General features: G+C 40.6%; 1 protein-coding gene across 2 annotated transcripts in view; it reads right to left on the bottom strand.

Annotated features, from left to right (window-relative positions):
* Positions 1 to 17,782, bottom strand: part of znf609b (zinc finger protein 609b) — a 74,715-nt gene extending 56,933 nt beyond the window's left edge. For both annotated transcript variants that reach the window (XM_084541009.1, XM_084541008.1), the window contains exon 1: positions 17,354 to 17,782. The gene's annotated coding sequence lies outside the window, so the exon portion shown is untranslated. The remainder of the gene's footprint in view (positions 1 to 17,353) is intronic.
* Between the last annotated feature and the right edge of the window lie 1,647 nt (positions 17,783 to 19,429).

Below are 19,429 nucleotides of genomic sequence, written 5' to 3'. Positions count from 1 at the left end.
TTGTGTGTGCGACGTCTAGCAAAGCACATCTTTTTCTCTGCAGGTCGTATAAAGGCTGGTTCACCCTATCCGCAGGGCGCCACAGTAACCTCCATGTAATTGGATTGTGCGCTTGAGCTGATTACCAAAACAGAAACGCACCCAGGCAATCCAGGTGATGGGAATCAAGAGTCTGTGGGTCGGCCCGCATTTTTATCAGCGAATATGTCGACGACGGGAAGTTACAATCCCCGCAGTGAAGAGAAAGGAGTATACCTTCCATAAGGCATGCTTTTGGTAATCCCTCAATATTATCAAAATCTTTACCTTTAACATTTAATTAATACATATTAATAGATCATTTCTAGAAGTTCTACAGCTTTTGAACTGGCTGCAAAATGACTCAAACCAACAATAACCAGAGAAGTGTGAATAACACAGATCGCTCTCTGGCTGATTAGGCCTTGATGTCCAAGCTCTAATGTGAGACAGCCAAAGACACTGCTCTTACACAACACTGCCTCAAAATGTTTTCCAAGGGCAGGGTTAGGTGGAAAAACAGAAATGTCAGTATCTAACATCAAAGTAGTGAGTCCTGAATCCACACTAAGATCAGACAGCGCAGTTAAATCCTCCAGGAGTCTGGAAGGGTTTTCAAGTCATTTGATTTGATCGCAGTTCATAAAAAGACATGTTTTAAAGCTAGCAGCAATTCCTGGGCTGCTTTACAGACTGTTGCTGCAGTGTTGCACGGTATTAAATAAGAACATGTATAATGTGATCAACTACACTGAGACTGGAAATGACTGTTCGCAAAAAAAGCTGGAAGCATCAGGAGACCGTATTCTTGACATGACTCCCTTGTCAAGGCATAACAGCATGAGTGAGTCGGTATATTATTATAGAGAGTGTGTTTTAAGAACTCAGCTTTTGGTGAGGAAAAACAGAGGCTCATTCAAAGGCTGGGCGACCGGATGAACATCAGGGTTACTAACGACCAGCTAAGTCCATCACCAGTTGTTTTTTGTGGATGATTTTTGTCATTTTATTTAGCTAATTTAATGGTCTGCTTCCTCGACAATTCGACTCAGTAAATAATTAACCTGTAAAGCATGCACTAATAGGAACTGGCAGCCGGAATTGGGTCATTGTATACGTGTTCTTGTTGCACTGATTTCCGTCTATCACCAAACCGGGAAGTGACTAAATGACCGATTAGTCCGTCTTTAGTGGTTTCTGTCTGATTGATTGGGGCCGAAAAGCAACTGCAATTGAAAAATACAATCTGAGAGCATCATATCGAATGCTGTGTGTGCCGTTGTGTACCATAATCATTTAATAGCATCCCTCATCCGACACCACAGGACTGTCTTTACAGCTTATTCGTTATCAGACATCTCAAGGTGATTTATCATGTTTTATTGAAGAAGAGTCTGTAGCCTGTAGGCTGCAATGATCAAGTAAAATGAGATTTTCATATTAATTAAGATTGAGGACGTCAGAGGACAAGGTAAAGGCACGTTTATTTAAACAGAATAAATATTTAAGGCGGAAAAATTGTAACCACCCAATAATACTTAATGAGGATTACTAGCCGTGTTTAGGCCGTGGCTAAAAATGCCATCTGTGGATATATCAGCAATCGGACCAACTGTGGCCAGTTCAAAAGATAAAAGCAAAAGCGTTTTCATTTAACCAGCTAAAACATTATCAAAGGTAATAAAAAAATGTTGTGTTGCATTAGTGAGTCTACAGCAGTATCCATGTTCAACAAAGCACATCCAGTCTGCCTAACATTTGGTAATTCTGGGAAACTTTAGGTTATTACAACCACTGCTTCAAGTAATTTTATGTAAATGTACATCTGCTAATTTACCCACTGCCATCTGAAATCAGTGATGAATGTCACATCCTGCTCCGACTGGTATAAATTTGTCTGCTAGTGTCAGCCCTTTTATCAAAATGTAGGATTAGTTTCATGGGATCAGCAGTCCATCTTTTAATAGCTGGAATTATTTATGTAAGACTACTAATTAAATGTCTAAATGCCTGATCATTACCGTTACTCGAGTATTACTAAAATCTATTTTTAATGCCGATAACTGCATTAATGAGGAGCTAGCTGACATCTTGAAGTGACACGTCGGAGAGTGGGGGAAATTGTGACTGCCAACAGATTCAGCTGAAGGCTGTACAAAGAGCTGCTTGAAGGGTGCTTGTGGAAGCCGCTTTAATTATGATGTATGTAAAAACACTACTGTTTGTGAGACAAACTATTTTCACAGCTCTGATAAGGATACCAGTAAATTAAAAGAGGCTCTTAAGGTTTAAGTTGTCGACATAAAGGCAGCTATGAGCAAACTATAATCAAACTGAGGGAAATATCTTATAATCATATAGCTCCCATGAATTGACGCTGTCATTTAAAAAGCAAATTTAATTCTTATGTCTCACGAACGACAAGAGCAAATACTTGTCAAAAGAAATAGGAACATTTACACGATCAGAATTTGGCTAAGCCTTAATTGTGGTGACCAGTCTATATTGGGAATTTGACTCACACGAGAGTACAAATAGATGAGGTTTGTTTGTGGCGACAGCTGATGCAGAGGATGAAAAGGACAGTCACACACTGGCTAGAGAGCAAGGAAGCCCCGATCTTAAAACACTGACAAGGCGCCAGATTGATTTTTTCCTGCGCTCAAAGCGACTCGAGCCGGAACAAGAGTGGCTCCATTAACATGCCGACCCATTCCCCTCCGCCATGATTTCTGACTTACAAAAGCCAGTCACCAAGGTTCTCAAAACACTTCTAATTATCTCTGCTCTCTTCATTCCATAATTGCGGCACTCTGTCTCAATGCAAGCTGATGTAAAAACGGCGGCAGCCTCCACTGTGGAAGGCTTGTTTGTGTTTGTGGTCAGTTGAAACGTAGGCTCACTAAGTGCATGCTTAATCTGTCAGAGGAGAGACTTTAGCTGAGTATCTGTAATGAATTTCAATTAATGCATCATTAGTACATCCATCTATGTGTTGGAGTGTAATGAAATACTACTATAGCACATTTACAATCCAGATTTTGTGTCTTTCTTTATTATCTAGACTCAACGGTTTGACAAATAAATACATCCTATTTGTAGTTTTAATATTCAGGGAGGAATAAAGTCCCCTTTACGAGATACTAATAGTTTGCAAATGTGCTAAACCAATTCAACTAATTTGAATATTCAAATGTCTGTACCAATCTGGCACCAGCACTCTTTCTATAAAAAACAATTGCTATTATTTGAAACTAGTTTATAATTAATGCCATGTAATAATGGCTGTTACTACAACACATTGCTAAAGCATAACTGATCAATAATTGATCAACATGAAACTTAAGGTGTTTGAATTATTTTACAAGAGCTTTAAGCAACAGTAAAACCAGCATGAGACCTTGTTTATCCATCGTTTGACAACTGCACAGACGAAGATGACAAGGATTCATTGGTAATATAATCTTGTTTAAGAGTAATTTCAGAAGGAATGGTGAAATTTTCAATCTTGGATTTACTTCTATCCAACTCTACAACGTTTTAAGATGTCAACCAATTGATGAAGCCCTTGAAGTACAAGATGGTGTCATCTGCAAAGAAATAAAACAATCTGACTTGTGGACAACGAATAAATATACTGAAGAAGAATCTGCAGGGGTACAAGATAATCCAGTGATAAGTGCAAAATAAACGACCCGAGATCAAGCAGTCTTTTTTTTTTAGATAAAATAAATCCAAGTGTCAATAACCAGGGCAGTGAGAGACAAAGCGCTCAAAAAGTGCGCAAAAAAATTGTTTACTTATTAATATTATTATTCTTATTGGTAAGTAAGTAAATTTTGAGAGCAGATTCAACACCAAATCAAATTTAGGTATTGTAGAATAGTGTGATCCTCCCACTAGACAAGTTGCACGAGATCAATCTTTAAAATGGGATAAATAACATTGATGTTTAGACTATGAGTTTGGACACAACTTCATCTAAAAGCTGGCTGAAATGGACCAGAATGGTTTGAATGCCGACTGTAACAAAACGAAGCATGGGAGCCTCCCCATTAACCATGAATCTAAATTATTCAAAGGCAGGAAAAGTACTAGTGGCGATAAGGGAGCTCTCGAAGTGCTTTGTGTTGACTTTAGTGTCGACAATTACACCCCCTCCACAGCCAGATATTCGGTAAATAAAACCTGCATCGCTGCTCTGAACTTAATATTTGGTCTTGTCTTATCTTATTATGCTGTCAAAACACTTTCCACACATGTCTATTCGAGGTTCACATGATGACACCAACTTGAAAAATTCTGACATTCTGGCACCAAAGACCTCAAAAGATAAACATCCTTCAACAAAGGTTCAAATGTTTGAGTAGACACATACAAAGCAAAGGCAATGCTATACATATATAAACACTTCGTGGAAGCAGCTTCCTGAGTGATTATCACTGTTAATGTCTGCTGTGATTCTGGTAAATAAAGGTTATAGTTAGTTTGATCTGATCAACAACTCATTTACTGAAGAGCACCATCTGTGAAAACAGGCGTATAGGAGCATAAATAGACGTATAGGAGTTGAGCCTCTTTTAAAAGATTATATTGTTCATCTGGGATTTTTAAAGTTTTATATTTGTCAAATAGGTACAGAAGGAATCATCTTAACCACTCCAGGAACTTTGTGGAAAAATGTATAAATCATTTTAAAAAACTACAGCTGAAACATTTCAGTAGTTTCTCCGCAAATGATAAATATCCCCTACATCATTACACTTGAATCAACAAGTCTAGTCCACATAACTTCATAATACTTCCTTGTAAGCACACAGACGCTCTCACTCTCTCTCACAAACACTCAGTCGTTTTCACTTGCGCTCATTCACTGTGACATGATGGGGTATAATCATTTCTGTTTAATGGCCATTTCCTCTTCAGCACCTCACTCACTTTTTCCTGGGATGGTCCCAAACTTCAGCTACTGAGCAGTTCAAAATAAACAGCTCAGACCTTGAGTCAGTTTACAAGGATGTCTGATTTTATCAGACCAAGTAGTAAGAGAGGGGTTAAGGGCTGGCAGTGGTCAGTAAACTGAACAGGCTCGAGCTCTTTCTCATTAGAGAATTATCAGCGTGACCGTCACGCCTGGCTGCCTCCAGTTAGCATGACTGAACTCAAATCAAGACTATCTAACATGAAGACACCACTAACCACCGCCATGCTTAATTTTTTTCACTTGTCGGATTCAGCACAAAGGCAGTACATGACGGAAAACACAGCTACCACAAACTACATTTTATAAAATGCTAAAATGGCACCTGCATACTTCTACCACTTCTAAACAGAACAATGAAAAATGAAGTAATATATATATTTATATATATATATACACACACATTCCTACAACTTGCAAGTGGAGGAGGAAGTGCAGGGCAGTGCTTGGAGGTTATATGCTAAACACCTCCTCCACACAATTTACACATGAATGCCAGAACAGAAGGCACATTTACAAGGCAGTTAAGTCCTGTCCACATGTGGCATTAACATGCGTCTTGGATGATTGGATTTCAAGTGGACAGCTCGAGGTACAGATGTGAACGCACCCAAGACCCACTGAGGGTGTACTGAGATCCAGTCGCTAAGAACACATTTGGAGGTGGACACATTCTTTTAGCAGTATGAACTGGAATGTATCCAGGGCCCCAATGAAAGACTGCCCACTCAACAGAGTTTCAAGTAACCTCAGCTTTGCCTCAGTCACTTTACCCTACAACTCAACTAACTCTACTATTTATCAGTAGTTAGTTTTCGAATGGATTTTAGTATTTTAGACTGCTGTCCGTAAAAAGTCTGATTTGTTTAATGCTCATGGATAAGTCCCTAAGTGTATGTATGAGTTTATTTGCATACAAAGTGTGGAGATCTGATCACAAGTGGTCAGTCAAGATGCATGTGGAGACGCCAGGTGTGAACGGTGTTACTTAGAGGTGTAATAGATCACCCAAAGACGGATACGGCCCTGTTCAGACCTGCCATTAACATTCGTCCTGGGCAGCCCGACTGGAAGTGATCAGCTTTAGGTATGTGTTCACACCTGGCATTAACTCGCATCTCAAAATGCATCTCCAGCCAGCTCTCCAGATCCAATCTCCGTTTCGCGCTCTGTACACAAATAAACTCCGACATCATCTGGGGCGCAGTAGAATATTTTGACAGCGGCTGTCTCTAATGGATCTCTACCGCTGCTCCAGCACTGAGAACGGCGCTGTTTTATGTGTGAGGTCAAGTTTTTATTTATTGATCTCCACCCTGACACTAAGTTAGACCTGCACAAAACTCAGAGCAACCCAGGAAGTTTCTATACGCACCACAATCTCCAGTAATAAAGGCAAATAAAGACACTGGCGACTGAGGAAATACATAACTCTATCCGGCTCCTTATACATTAACATGGCCGCATCAATAATTAACTGCATGCAGATATGTTATCACACTCGTGTAGTCATATTAAATAATTTAACTTGCTAATTCTTGATTAGATTTATTTATCATTCAGTTATTTAACAGCTATAAGGACTAGTAAGACTCTCATTACTAATGAAGAAACAGCACTTACTGTGTTTTTTCCTTTTTAGGCAATAATTTACAATATCGGCGCAATTATTATTTTTTTATATGAATGAGGCAGCAAAACTCCGCTGACGCAAGAGCACCCTGTTGAAGAGGAGGTGTTTAATATGACGATCTCCAAATGTGGCCAGAGATCGGATCTCAATGCGTCCTACGGGTGTTCACACTTGTGATCTGATTGCCTAGATCGGATCTTAATGCAAGGTCTGTACAGGCCCATAGAGACACGGGTATTAAAACAATGCTGTTTTTTTTTTTTTTTGTGACTACACATTCAGGAATGATATTTCTGTTTCTCTTCCTCATCTGACACTTAAATCAATTCTGACTGAAAGTACGAGAGGAAAGAGAAAACGCGTGCTAGCAAGAAAAACAGAGGTTTTCTCTCCAATATAAAACGTCAACAGAAAATAGAGTTAAATAATTGTGTTGGTTGTTTTATTCACTTAAATACTGACTGACAAATGAGGGAGTAGAAAGAGTTGTGAAAGGACAAGACCCGAGGCTAAAGAGCAAACAGGCTAACACCGCTCTGCTGTGTGAGTCTTTACGGTTCTGAGCAACAGAACAGATAAAGACAAGGTTTTTTCCTAGAGTCCTTTGTGAACTGTTTATTGCATGCATTCCTGCACTGGCAGCTTGCCAAGCGGGATTTCAACAAATTCTTTCTGAACACTGAAATACCAATCTGCACGCATTGCAATCAGTCAAGCTAATGGTATCTATACTGAGATTCTCATAGGGTTATGAATTACTCTATTAAGCTACTACTTTGTAGGTGGCTGATCTGTAGAAATATGACAACAAAAGCACGATGGTGTAAGTGCTTCTGTGGAGAATCACAAGTCTAAGTATGAAAAGATGTCAAGCCACTGTTGGGTGACTAATATACTGCACTACTGTTTGTGCCATGGACAGTTGTGGTGTTGCCATGTGAATGTCTAACTAAAGAGGGGGCATTGGCAACCATTAACCTCAAATAACTGCCTGCCTCTCTTCCAGCAGCTGCGTAACGGCGGCCGAGTCAACAAGCCAGGCTTCAAATGGCATTGTCACTCTGACATGTTGGCTTTCCCGGATCAATGCCTCAGTGATATGTTCCTGAGAGGCACAAGTGTCACATTCAAAAACTGACAAGTCTCAGGAATAAGCAGTAATTTAAACCTCAACTCACCACTGATCAGAGTACTGTCTTTGACAGTGCAGTCTCAAATACTGCTCAAATAATTGCACTACAGACTAAGTGCTAACACATGTACATAATCACTGCCAGCATTTCAAAATATATGTAGGGCAGTGCAGGACTAGCATACTACATTTCAGTGGTGCTAATTGGTGCTCATATTCAGCTGCTAATTGGTGCTAGATGTTTGCATAACCTTTACATCCAAATTCCTACAGGCCAACCTCTTTGACAGTCTTTAACTGCCACAACAAAAAACATTGAGGTCGGTACGAGTTTCACCTATGTTACATTTTACATGAAAATCACCTGAAACTCTACCTAAGAACGATATCTAATATTTGTTGAAAGGCCTTATTTGGGCATTTGACAGCCTTGCTTACACATTTGCTACCACTATAGCCAATTGCTCATCCATTAAAAAGAAATGTGCATCCGCCTGAAAAAACTGCAAGTCAGCTACATCATAGCTCGGATGCTCTGCCATCCAGAAAACTAAGAGAGCCCAGATTTGCTTGCTTTGTCCTCAGATTGTCACAAATGCACACTCTTCTATTCCAGGTATGCATCTTCCCCCCCTCTTATTCTACACGTCTGTCTGCTTTACGTTTCTCCAGTAGCATAAATCTTCTTTTATAGTGCCTGCCACATTTATATGCAAACAGGTACTGTAGACGCTCAGACATCATATTCTGCCTTTTATGTCAACATTTTATATATTTTCCTCTGGTTGACCACAATATAGTTGGTGCAAGTTAATTCTTAAACAATCATTCACCCATGTAGACAATGGCACGTGTGCTCTTTTTCAGTAGCACCACATTTAGTCTGATATACTCTCGCGTTGGAGCGCAAATATTTCACTTTACTGCTAATAACACTAAAGCTGAATTTATGCTTCTCTGGCGAGTTGCTCCTCCGCTCCTGTTGCAGATTACTACGGCATAGAAACTGATTTATAGCTCGGCAGGTGATTTAACCCGTTGACTGTCACGGCAAAGCTAGCTCACAAGATGGATGTGTTGTACGTTAACAGGACATGTTGTGCATCTACTATACACCCAAAGTAATTGGGTTTGCCTCCTTTTATTTCCCCTTTGCTAAAGGCAGAGCTGACTGTGGTTAGAAGACAGCTTCTAGTGGAAACGGTGTTGCAAGATCACACAATGCACACTTCCACGTCTTGATTCTTAAAATATATTTACAACAATAGTAAAACGCAAGAGAAATCACAAAGTAGGCCAAGCCGTTCAGTTACAGTTCCTGTTGTTTCCATGTAGCCCATACAGTGTCTGTTAACCCGCACATAGATACCACAACATCTCAACACAAAGGCATAAATCTGCCCCAAGCTGCTGGGTGAAACCTTACACACCCATATTTTTTTCCAAACCAGTCAGGACAGTCCAAACCACTCATGTTAAGGCTACAAGATTGCTTCTCTGACTGTTTAGACAAATGTCCACACTGCAAATGTTTTTATCATTACGGCAATGGCACTGAAGCCAGATGAAAACGTTGTACACTGCACTGCCTGCAGCTACACAGCGTGATCTGTCCAGAATCATTACTGATTTTCTTCCCTGTAATGGCCGATTACTGGCTCCAAGTGTTTGCTTTATTTGCTACTAACTGCCTTTTTAGCCACAATCTCGAGCTCCGTGGAGGACCCCTACTCTTGAGATTAACTGCTCTTTAATGTGAAATTTTTCTATTGATTTTCCCTGATCAGTTGTGAAATTGCATAATGGTGTTTATCAGGCCGTGACATAAATTCTCTGTTCAAACAAGGTAATCTGCTCTATCGCCATGTCGGATTAATGGTGAATGGACAGGTACAGATAATAAACGGCCACCTCCTGATTGGATGAGGAGAACCAAGAAATGGCAATAGTCTAAAACTATTAATTTATTAAGAAATGTTCAGGCTATCCTACTTACTTATGTTCCTCAGACAAAGATTTTTTCTTTTCTTTTCTTTACTAGGGCTGCAACTCGTGTATATTTAATTAATCTGTAGATTATCTTCTTGATAATTCAAATAATCAGGAAAAAACATGCATTGCAATTTTCACATAGAAGTTTACGGTCACACGTGGCACACACACTAGAGAAGCCGAAAACATTGACGGTTTCATTTTCTGACGATTAACCAACACATCGTTCTAGATTTAGTCTCTACTTCTCTTTTGTCTGGTGTCAGCTACCGCTTTGTGTTTTGTCGACTATGTGGTTCATTATTTAACCTTTTCTTATTTGTCATGACCCTAAACTCTACACTTGCTCCATTATTTGTCCAGGTGCAAGAAGGAAGAAAGAAAGAGGAATCCGTGTGCTGGTTACCAAAAACAGCAACCAGACTACACAAGATGGTTGAAAGTGGTCCAAATGTGGTTGCCGAGGGCAACTGGCCAACCATTACTGTCGAACCCTGAGGGCTAAATAACACTTCCTGTAAATACTTGCCAAAACTGACTATTTTGTAAGAGACTGATGGACTTAATGGGGATTTTTTTGCAACTTGTTTAAATAAGAGAGTTTCGATAGTGGTGGTCAAACAATCAGCACTACGTAGCGATACATAGTCCCTTATTAACTAGCCCCATACAGATAGAGTAAATAGTCCTGGAGAATTTAACAAGTACAGCTTGTAATCGGAGTCAAATCTTTAACCATGAACAGTGAAAAGGAACTGGACATGATTACTGCAAGTCTGAAACGATAACCCTCCTGTGGTCTTTTAAACTAAAACTGCTTTGATGGGAATATGTTTCAGACTAAACCGATGTAACAACTCCATACATCTGTTTCCATGTGCGCCCCGGCAGCAAGATGAAACAGGATATCATGACTCTGTTAACATTAACAGTTTTATACAGAAGAAATACGACTCTTTCAGAGACGCTGCAGTTCCAATTTATCACCCGTTTCCACTTTAGACTGTGAAGCAGTTGTCTCTCTTTTGGACGTTCTCTCATTTACTCACCCATATCACAAGCGAGGCTGGTGCCATCCAAGAGAGACAATGGTTTCTCTTTGATTCCACATATGACAGTGGATTCTGCAGGATGATTACGGCAACAGGGACAGAGCCTCCCACTCACTGCTGCCACACTACAGTATTGATGTGCTCTGAGGAATTCCCGCACATCACATCTTCAAAGACCTTTTATGCTTTTGCACTAAACCGAAGGAAAAAATGTATCTTTATAAAAGACCACGACATTCATACAGCTACAATCAAGCTCACAGCATCTTAGAATACACCAGACTTGGCTGATTTAAGGAATATTTTCTTTGTATTTGTATATCAATCAGCCATTTGTAAATGGAAAATTGACATTTGCAAAAGATCACCAGTCTCAGGAACAAGTGAAGCGAAGTTAATTAATGAGGTCATGTTGCTTATGAGTGGATGGATGAAGACAGTACTGAAAGCAATAGTGTGTTCGACGCACTGATTCAACTTGACAGGGCTCTGCTATTACAATAACAGCAACAAAAAAAAATCAGCTTGAATTGACCCGTAACCGCGGTGGCTCTTCTTTCCAAGAACACATAGGACGATACTTCAAGACTGTGCCGCACCACAAAAGCTGACAATATCTTTATAGCTTGTGTGTGGGGGGAGAGCTGAGTGTAACCTGGGCTCGCGTCCCAGGAAAAGATGGATCACCAGTTTCTGGCAAAAGCAGCAACTGAGCAACAAGCATTCAAAGTGTGTGTCTTATCCTGCTGTAACTGGCAATTCACGAGTGAGAAACCCAATCAGGGCTGGAAAAACGAAAGCAGAGTTGCATATTCTTTGACCCAAGATGTGGCTTTACAGATCGCATGACAACTGCCACATCTACTCAGCCTTTTCAACAAAATTGCAGTCCCGGAAAATAATGAAGAGATAATGTCATCACACATAAAATCTGTTTTGGTGGCCAGCCCAGATATATTCTCTCCCACTCGCCCTAGCTGGTTACACTGGATGGATAGATGGATGGTTGGACGGATCAATGTTGATTATGGAAACACAGATCTATTCCTGACCATTTGTTTATACTACCTGATCACATTTCAACCTAACCACAAACTGCTAGATAAACACCTCATGGCAGTTTGAAGTTTCAAAAAAGCAAACAAAAGAGCAACACACTGTTTACAGAGAAGTTGTACTGGACTGGATTAAAAAAAACATTACTACAGAATTTAACCACTCCTCAGTTGCAACATGTCTCTTAAGCACTGCTAATGGCTGCTAAGAGACGATCTAAACCCTGTCCAAACCTACCACCTACACCTGCCCAATATCATCTCTCCACCGGTATCAAACAAAACAATACAGGGCACTATACAAAGCACATAGCAAATGACAGGAAACGTTTAACAGAAGCTTTTCGCTAATGCGGAGCTATTCAATTGTCTAAACAGCCAGCAGAAAATTCATCGGAAGCCAAGTGTGCAATATGCATGGGCATGAGGTAGGAAAATATGAACACTGCACTGGACTCTGCATTTAGCCCGCATCCAGTGAGCATTATCATAATCAATACTTTTCTTGATTAATCGTTTGACCTGCAAAACATCAGTACACAATTAAAATGCCCAGCAGAATATTTTTAAGACCAAGGTAATGCCACCAAGCAACCAACAAAAACCAAAGAAATTAGTGCATCAGCGAAAGACGGAAACCAATGTTTTAATGTGTTTTATGCATTCTTTTTTCCTTTTATACTGCCTCCTACTAAATGCAACTAATTGTATAGACTGGTAAAAAGTGAAACATGCCACTAAACTGCTCTGAATTTACAATTTTTGGCCTCTTCGTGGAAGCCAAGTCATGCAAGCAATGCTGTTTTTCTGCATACACTCAAGCTTTGGGTGTTGGACGCTTCCCACCAGTGCTCAAACAAGCCCAACCCCCATCACTCAGGGAGGATCACTTCCAATAAATCTCAACCTCGGGGAAACACAGTATGACGTTTTAAACTAGAAAGATGGTTCATCTCATCTCAACTTGTCTAATTACGCCAACTACATTGCGAGGTTCAACATGGACATAAATGCTGCACATAGGGAATTAAGGAATGTATATACTTTCCATTTCCTTGCCAAAGTAAAACCAAAGATATATTTCCATATGTGGCTGTAAATGTAGCCAAAGGTAATAGTTTGATTTAGGTTATTTTAAAGTACCTAAAAGTCTTCAAAGCAGACACCTTACCAAATCCCTATCAGCCTGTGTTCGGCAATGAGATGACAACAGCCTTACAAAGCCAACATAATCCCCCTGTCCAGGGCTAATCTAAAGCGTTGGACCTCAAAACAAACATTGTTAAATTGTCTTCTCCCACAGTGTTTCTTTCATAGCCAGCCTGACGCAGAAAAGACTTTAAAAGACTGAAAGACCGAACAAAATTTAACTGGTGTGCGTGTTGAATTTTAAGATTTCATTCTAGTCTGATACCACGAATCACCTACAGTGATGTTCACAGTCGCCCCTGATGTGAAAGCCACAGCCACTTTTACTATCAGTTGCTTCCATTTGTAAAAACCTGCGAGCAGCTCAGTTACCACAGGCATCTGGCTGCTAAATAAGGAAACAGGAATTTCCTCAAGTGGCGTTATTCTTGTGTACGCATTTCACTTCACAATTGATTGCTCTGTGAGATCGCATGAAAAATGTCTGGTATGCTACAACAAGGCTCTTAACACCCTTACAATGATTAGAACAAATTACTACTAAAAAAGGTAATCAGATGGAGAAGAACTGCCTTTGAAAAGGTAGTCAGCTGGAAAGAAAGCTGCACCAGCCTCACAGGGCAAATGCTGAATTTCACTTCACTTCACGAGAAATCATAGAAAAGAAAATGTGTTCTGACGAAGCGCGGCTATTATTAACTGGAACAGAGATGCTTCAACATGTATGAATTCAATTTCAGAACAAATCCTCAGGGCTCGGCATTACATTACCATCCTTTGTATTGATTTCAATATGACAAGCACATGAGAAGACTGAGTAAAATCTCTCAAGATAAAATGTATAAAAATCAATACAAAACAAGTCAGTAATAAACCCATACTTTTCAAACACTCAGACCAAGTGAAAGGCTTCAAACATTTATAGGTACCACTGACAAATCCCAGTCGCTCGAATAACGCTGATGTGATTGCTCTCCAAAATACAATTGTCTATTTCGCTAGCTGAGCAAAGTACTGGAATAGATACGTACAATACTTTATTGGTGGCAGCCCAACTATTAATACATTTTATAATCATTTTATGATTGATTTGTCTACCGAGTTTCCTTCCTACCCTTCCTGTACGCCATTTGAATACATTGTCAACTGTCCAATCAATCTACGATGGCTGCATACCAAGCCTTCCTTTTAACCCATCCTATGGCAAATATGTGGTGACCTTTCTGAAAAATTGTTTGGTACAACAAAACCCCATATCAGTCTACACCCAGTTAACAGCAGAGAACTTCCGGCATGTTACCAAACAGTGAGTAAACGCCAGTGGTGACGGATGAATTGCATTTTCATAGTCACGACATGAACCACCACATTAACCATATCAGCAACAACTGCTGCATTCACAGAGACTCTGGAAATGTGGTATCTTGTTGAAAGGTTGTGCTAACTGCCATGAAAAAATTCTGAATATATTGTTTTATTTTCTTGATTCACTGGCTGAACGCTTGGTTTATTCTGTCTCTAGCACACTAAATTCATTTTTAATGTTCTCAAACCACGAGAAGTGTACGCCGTTTGTTCTGGTAACATCTTTGTGCTCTCTCCTGGCAGGGTTGTACAGCTCAGTCTTGGTTCTGGTTCTTAACAAAAAAGCACTATTGTATTTTAACATCCCATACAGTCTCCTTTCCCGCGGCCTGAACTCACTGCCTCCATTCAAATAAAGGATGTGACTACTGTTGTTTTATTTTACCATGTATTCACAGCTTCTGGCCGATTAGATTTGGCCGCTTGGTTTGGTGGCGAGTTCAGCTAGCATGGAAGGAAAGAGGAACAAGGAAAATGTGGGCATTGATCATTTACAAAGCAAAAAGTTTGCAACCTAATGTAACACCGGCACATCAGTCTGGTCAATTTTTGGGTCCAGCTATAGTGCAGTAAAAGACTGAATGGTCCCTGTGAGACACACCGTCCTTACATTTAGTCATGCCACATGGAGGACCTTGAGAGTTGCCTTTTAAGCAGTGGCACAAAACAGAAACAAGCAACACAGCTGACAAATGTGATCAGTCAATCATATCTGATTAACTGTGAGCAGTACTACATAGGGAACAATGAGCATGATTGTGCAAAACCCCTGACCCATCTGCAGTTACAATTCAAACCAAATTCACTTTCTTCCCCTCCACCAATCTATAGTATATTCAAATGAATATGAATATTGATCCTTTTAAAGACATAACAAACCTCTCTTTCAGGTTTTGCCTCTAAACAAAGAGAGACTGATAAAATTTGACAAATGGGACCATTTTAATAAACGGCAGAATTGTAATCTGGGATCTTGACGAAGCCACATATTGAATTCTAAGCTAAGTACTAGACTGCAGTCTACTTGGCTAGTCTTTAATGTGGTACTGTCATACTCAATGGAGCAGCACAGGCCACAGTGTAGAGCCCAGGGTTAGCCCATAGTGGTCTAGTAAAAAAAAATGTTGTGCTTTAATTGAATGACTCACTTCACTGAGATGGCGCAACTCTAACAATATAAGGCAATGGAAGCAGAAAGGCAACAATTTCAAAGTCAGAAGTCCTAAGTCGGCGTTTACTTGAACATCATCCACCATTTTGTGAGGTTTTTTTTTGTGAAATTCTTGTGATATAGGGCAATTAAGGTGCCAATTACAGCACACAGAGGAAAATTCATGAATACAGTAATAAATATAAGCAAAATAAGCAAAACATACTGCACAGTTTTCACAGGAGTGCTTTAAAACGCCATAAACAGAAGTCTTCACACTGTTCTCAGTAGTGGAAGTGAAACACGGGCTTCAAGAGGTCATGCTCACCCCTTTCTTATACTGTTTCAGCGTAAACTAAACATCTTAACAGTCACAAAGCTATTTAGAGCAGGGCTGTGATATAAGATGGCATTTCTTTTCACTGTACAGCTACTTACGTGCCAGAACACTGGGTACACAAGATGGTAAGGAAACTGTTTAATCTTTTTGGAGGATGTGGTTTGCGATGTTGTTAAACACAAAAGTGTTATTTAGCCCAGCCTGATGACTAAAACGGGGTTGACAAAATAATGTGTTGTTTCGAGCTCGTGCTGGACATTTATCAACATTTGAAGCGGCCACAGTTCACACAGCCTCACTCGCCAAAACAGACGGCACACTAGTTAAAACAAACGCACTCAAATTTAACAGTCGTGCACTAAATCCCCCTTCATGACTGTTGATGATGAAACAGTATAAGAAAGGTGGTGACCCAACTGTATGACCATTTTTGAGGATGTAGTTTGTGGTGTTCTTAAACTTGATTGAAATAAACACTAAAGCGCTTCTTTTGTTGGGCCTAGCCCACTGACTAAAATGGGTTTTTCCAAATAATAGAAACATGTGTCGGTACAGTACAGTACAATTCAATAGTACGACAAACCACAGCTTCTAAAATGAAAACACGGCTTTAATAAATGTTAATTTAACCAAATGCTGAATAACATAACCTTCGCGAAGCTATGATTTAGTGCATGACTGTTAAATTAGAATGCATTTGTTATCGCTAGTGTACCTAATAAACTGGCAAGGTAGTGTATTGTTGTCAACAGCTGCCATTAAAGCATATTTTCCACAGTTTGAATACTGCAATATGGGTTACTGTGTTTGGGGCAAAGAAAGAAGTTAAAGTGAAGATGCATTCACTAGTGCACCTAATGAACTGGCATGTAAGTGTATATACTACTAAAACAGGAGTGCCACAAGTTTAAGAAGAGCATTTAATGTTCTGTTTGTCTTATGACCACCCCCCACCCCCAAAAGAACTGAATCAAGCACGGACCCCCTGTGGTCCCCAGCTTTGGTGAAACACTCATTCACTGTTGGAATCTGTAGTTTTAAATCTAGCCAAGCTAATGTTGCTCCCTCGCTGTTTCCAAACATTTTCTTCTTAAAAAAACAAAACCTGGGAAATAATTAGCGCAGGCAGGCTAGTGTGCTTCCCAAATAAACGTTGCTGTCGTCGAGGCGACGGCTAACTGTCACTACCCAGCCGTGTTAAACGGTTTGAGCTAGCAGGATTAAGTTTCAGCATGTTTGTGGTTGAAGTTGAAGGAGCTAGCTGTTAGCTTGGTGTAATGACCTAATCTGACTGTAACGTTAGCTAGCTGGCAGAGTGAAACAATGAGCTCAGAGTGCAGTCAGGCTTGGCTAGCTTGCTGCTGCACGCTGTGTTGGCTACACGGCGAGCTAGCCTGGTTGCCTTTGCACGCAAGGCTAAGTGGCTAACGAGTATTAGCATGATAAAATAATAATAATAATAAGAGGTAAAAATGTACCAACTTACCGACTTAGCTAGATACTCCTATTCCAAACCGTAGTCTGTCCATGGTGTTGGGAGGTCTTTTTGTTAAGAAAAATCAGAGTAGTGGGTTTAAATTAGAATAAAACCTGTTTTTTAAAAAAAAATCTGAAGCACCAGAAAGCAGCGGCACCGCACTCCCCAACACATCCAACACAAGAGAGGAGGGGAGGCCAGCGATTCACTGGACTTCTGCCATCACACTTCGAGATACCGTCCGCGGCGAGAGCAGCCGAGTCCGCAGCGCATGTTTTCCTCGGTGCGGTCTCAAACCCCGACACAAGTCCGGTCCACCCCCCTCTTCTTCTACCGCCGCGACCCCCTTCTTCTGGCAATTAATCCCACAGCGGATAGCTTTCCATCCAGGGTAATTCCTCCGTATTCGCCGTTTCTGGGTTGAGTCGCCGTTGCTGGTTCTTCTTCGTGTGGGAACTGATACAATGTAGCCGACCAGCAGCAGCAGCAGCAGCAGCGGGAGCGGGAAGGAAATCCAGGAGGAGGGAGCCGGTTCATCCCGGATTGGACTGAGAGGCTTCCTCCAGCGCGGGGCTCAATACACGGAACTGGATTTACCACATGGAGTGGACCGTGATTTTTTAGTCATGTGTTTGCTTTTCAAAGCCGGTTATCCAGGGGCGTTGAACTCATTTAAGTTCAGGGGCCACACTCAGCAGAGTTTGATCTCAAAGGGGCCGGACCTGTAGTATAACAGCATAATAACCTCCAAATAACAACTAGAAAATATTTCCTTTCGTTTTAGACCAAACAGTTTACATTTAAGTAACTATTTTTTTTACAAAACATTTTATGAACAACCTTTTTTCCATGCTGACATCTGCTGTCTAGTTCTACGTCAAATTGGCGTACGACATAGCTACGACGAAAGTGCATACGCCGTAGCCTGACATGTACCTCCCCAGAAATGTAACCACACGCAAGAGCTGTGATTGGTCCACTTGGTTTCCGCTTCAGTATTTCCGGCTGCTTCCGCATGGCCGCAATTTTCGAACTGATTGTTTTGGATCAATAACGATGGACCGCATCGAGCAAAGGTTAACTGAGGAGGTTCGGATATACAAATATTTGTATGACTCGTCTTCGGCGAAATTTCAGCGAAAGTTTCAGTCGCCATTGCCATTATGAAAGTGACACAGAAAGTGGAAAGTGAAGCAGGAAGTAGAAACAAAAATTAACCCGACACAGCGCCAACTAGTGTTATTACAGAGCTAGCCAGACTGACAAGCGTACAAGTATAAATGGCTCCCACCGGCATAGGCTACCTGCGTAGGTTATGTGTGTCTATGTCCCGCAGTACCCTAAATGGACCCATTAGCAGTTCGTTAGTTAGTTAAACCATATACTATAACCTGAGGACTGTTATATTAGAGTGCATTTGTTTTCACTCGTGTACCTAATGAACTGGCAAGTGACCGTATGCAAACTGTGAGTAAATGAGTAAAATGTTGATAATCCCAACAGCCCCATCCTTTCATTTGCAACATTAAATTACCTGGCTGTTAGCTCGCAAGGAGTTAGTGTCGGTGACTTCTGGACGGCAACGGCTGCCAAGCAACAGCATTCTCACGACTGTTGAACACCAAGCATTTCATGTACACAACTTTGAATGTACAACAATGACATCAGCCATTTGGCAAACTTTAATTGCTGAGTGTTTGTGAATGCGAATTAATGAAACGGTCAATAATCCAACGTTTTGTCACTTACTTTCAAAGCTGACTGAGACCAATGCCTTAGGAAATAATCAGACCATCTTTATGATACGACTACTACTCACTGTTTGAAGGTCCAGACGTGCCAAATTGTCTTCAAAGAACTACCCGCTACGAAGGCCCACTGCGTTGTCGTCCTCAAAACGTTGTACTTGAACACACCATGAATACTACAGCCAGTGGCACTGATGTTTTGAGCCTGTGTTAAAGGAAACTACTCTTCCAGGAAACTGGATGAGTTACTATCAGCTGGGAGGCTAGGAGGAGCGAGAAAGACAGCCTCTCCTGAATCACACTGATCAGATGATCTGAGTTTTATTTATTCCAGATG

This window comes from Chelon labrosus (genome assembly GCF_963514085.1).
Source record: "Chelon labrosus genome assembly, chromosome: 3".
NCBI lineage: Eukaryota > Metazoa > Chordata > Actinopteri > Mugiliformes > Mugilidae > Chelon > Chelon labrosus.
Note: the sequence above shows the minus strand (reverse complement) of the source record. Positions and strands in the feature narration are given on the sequence as shown.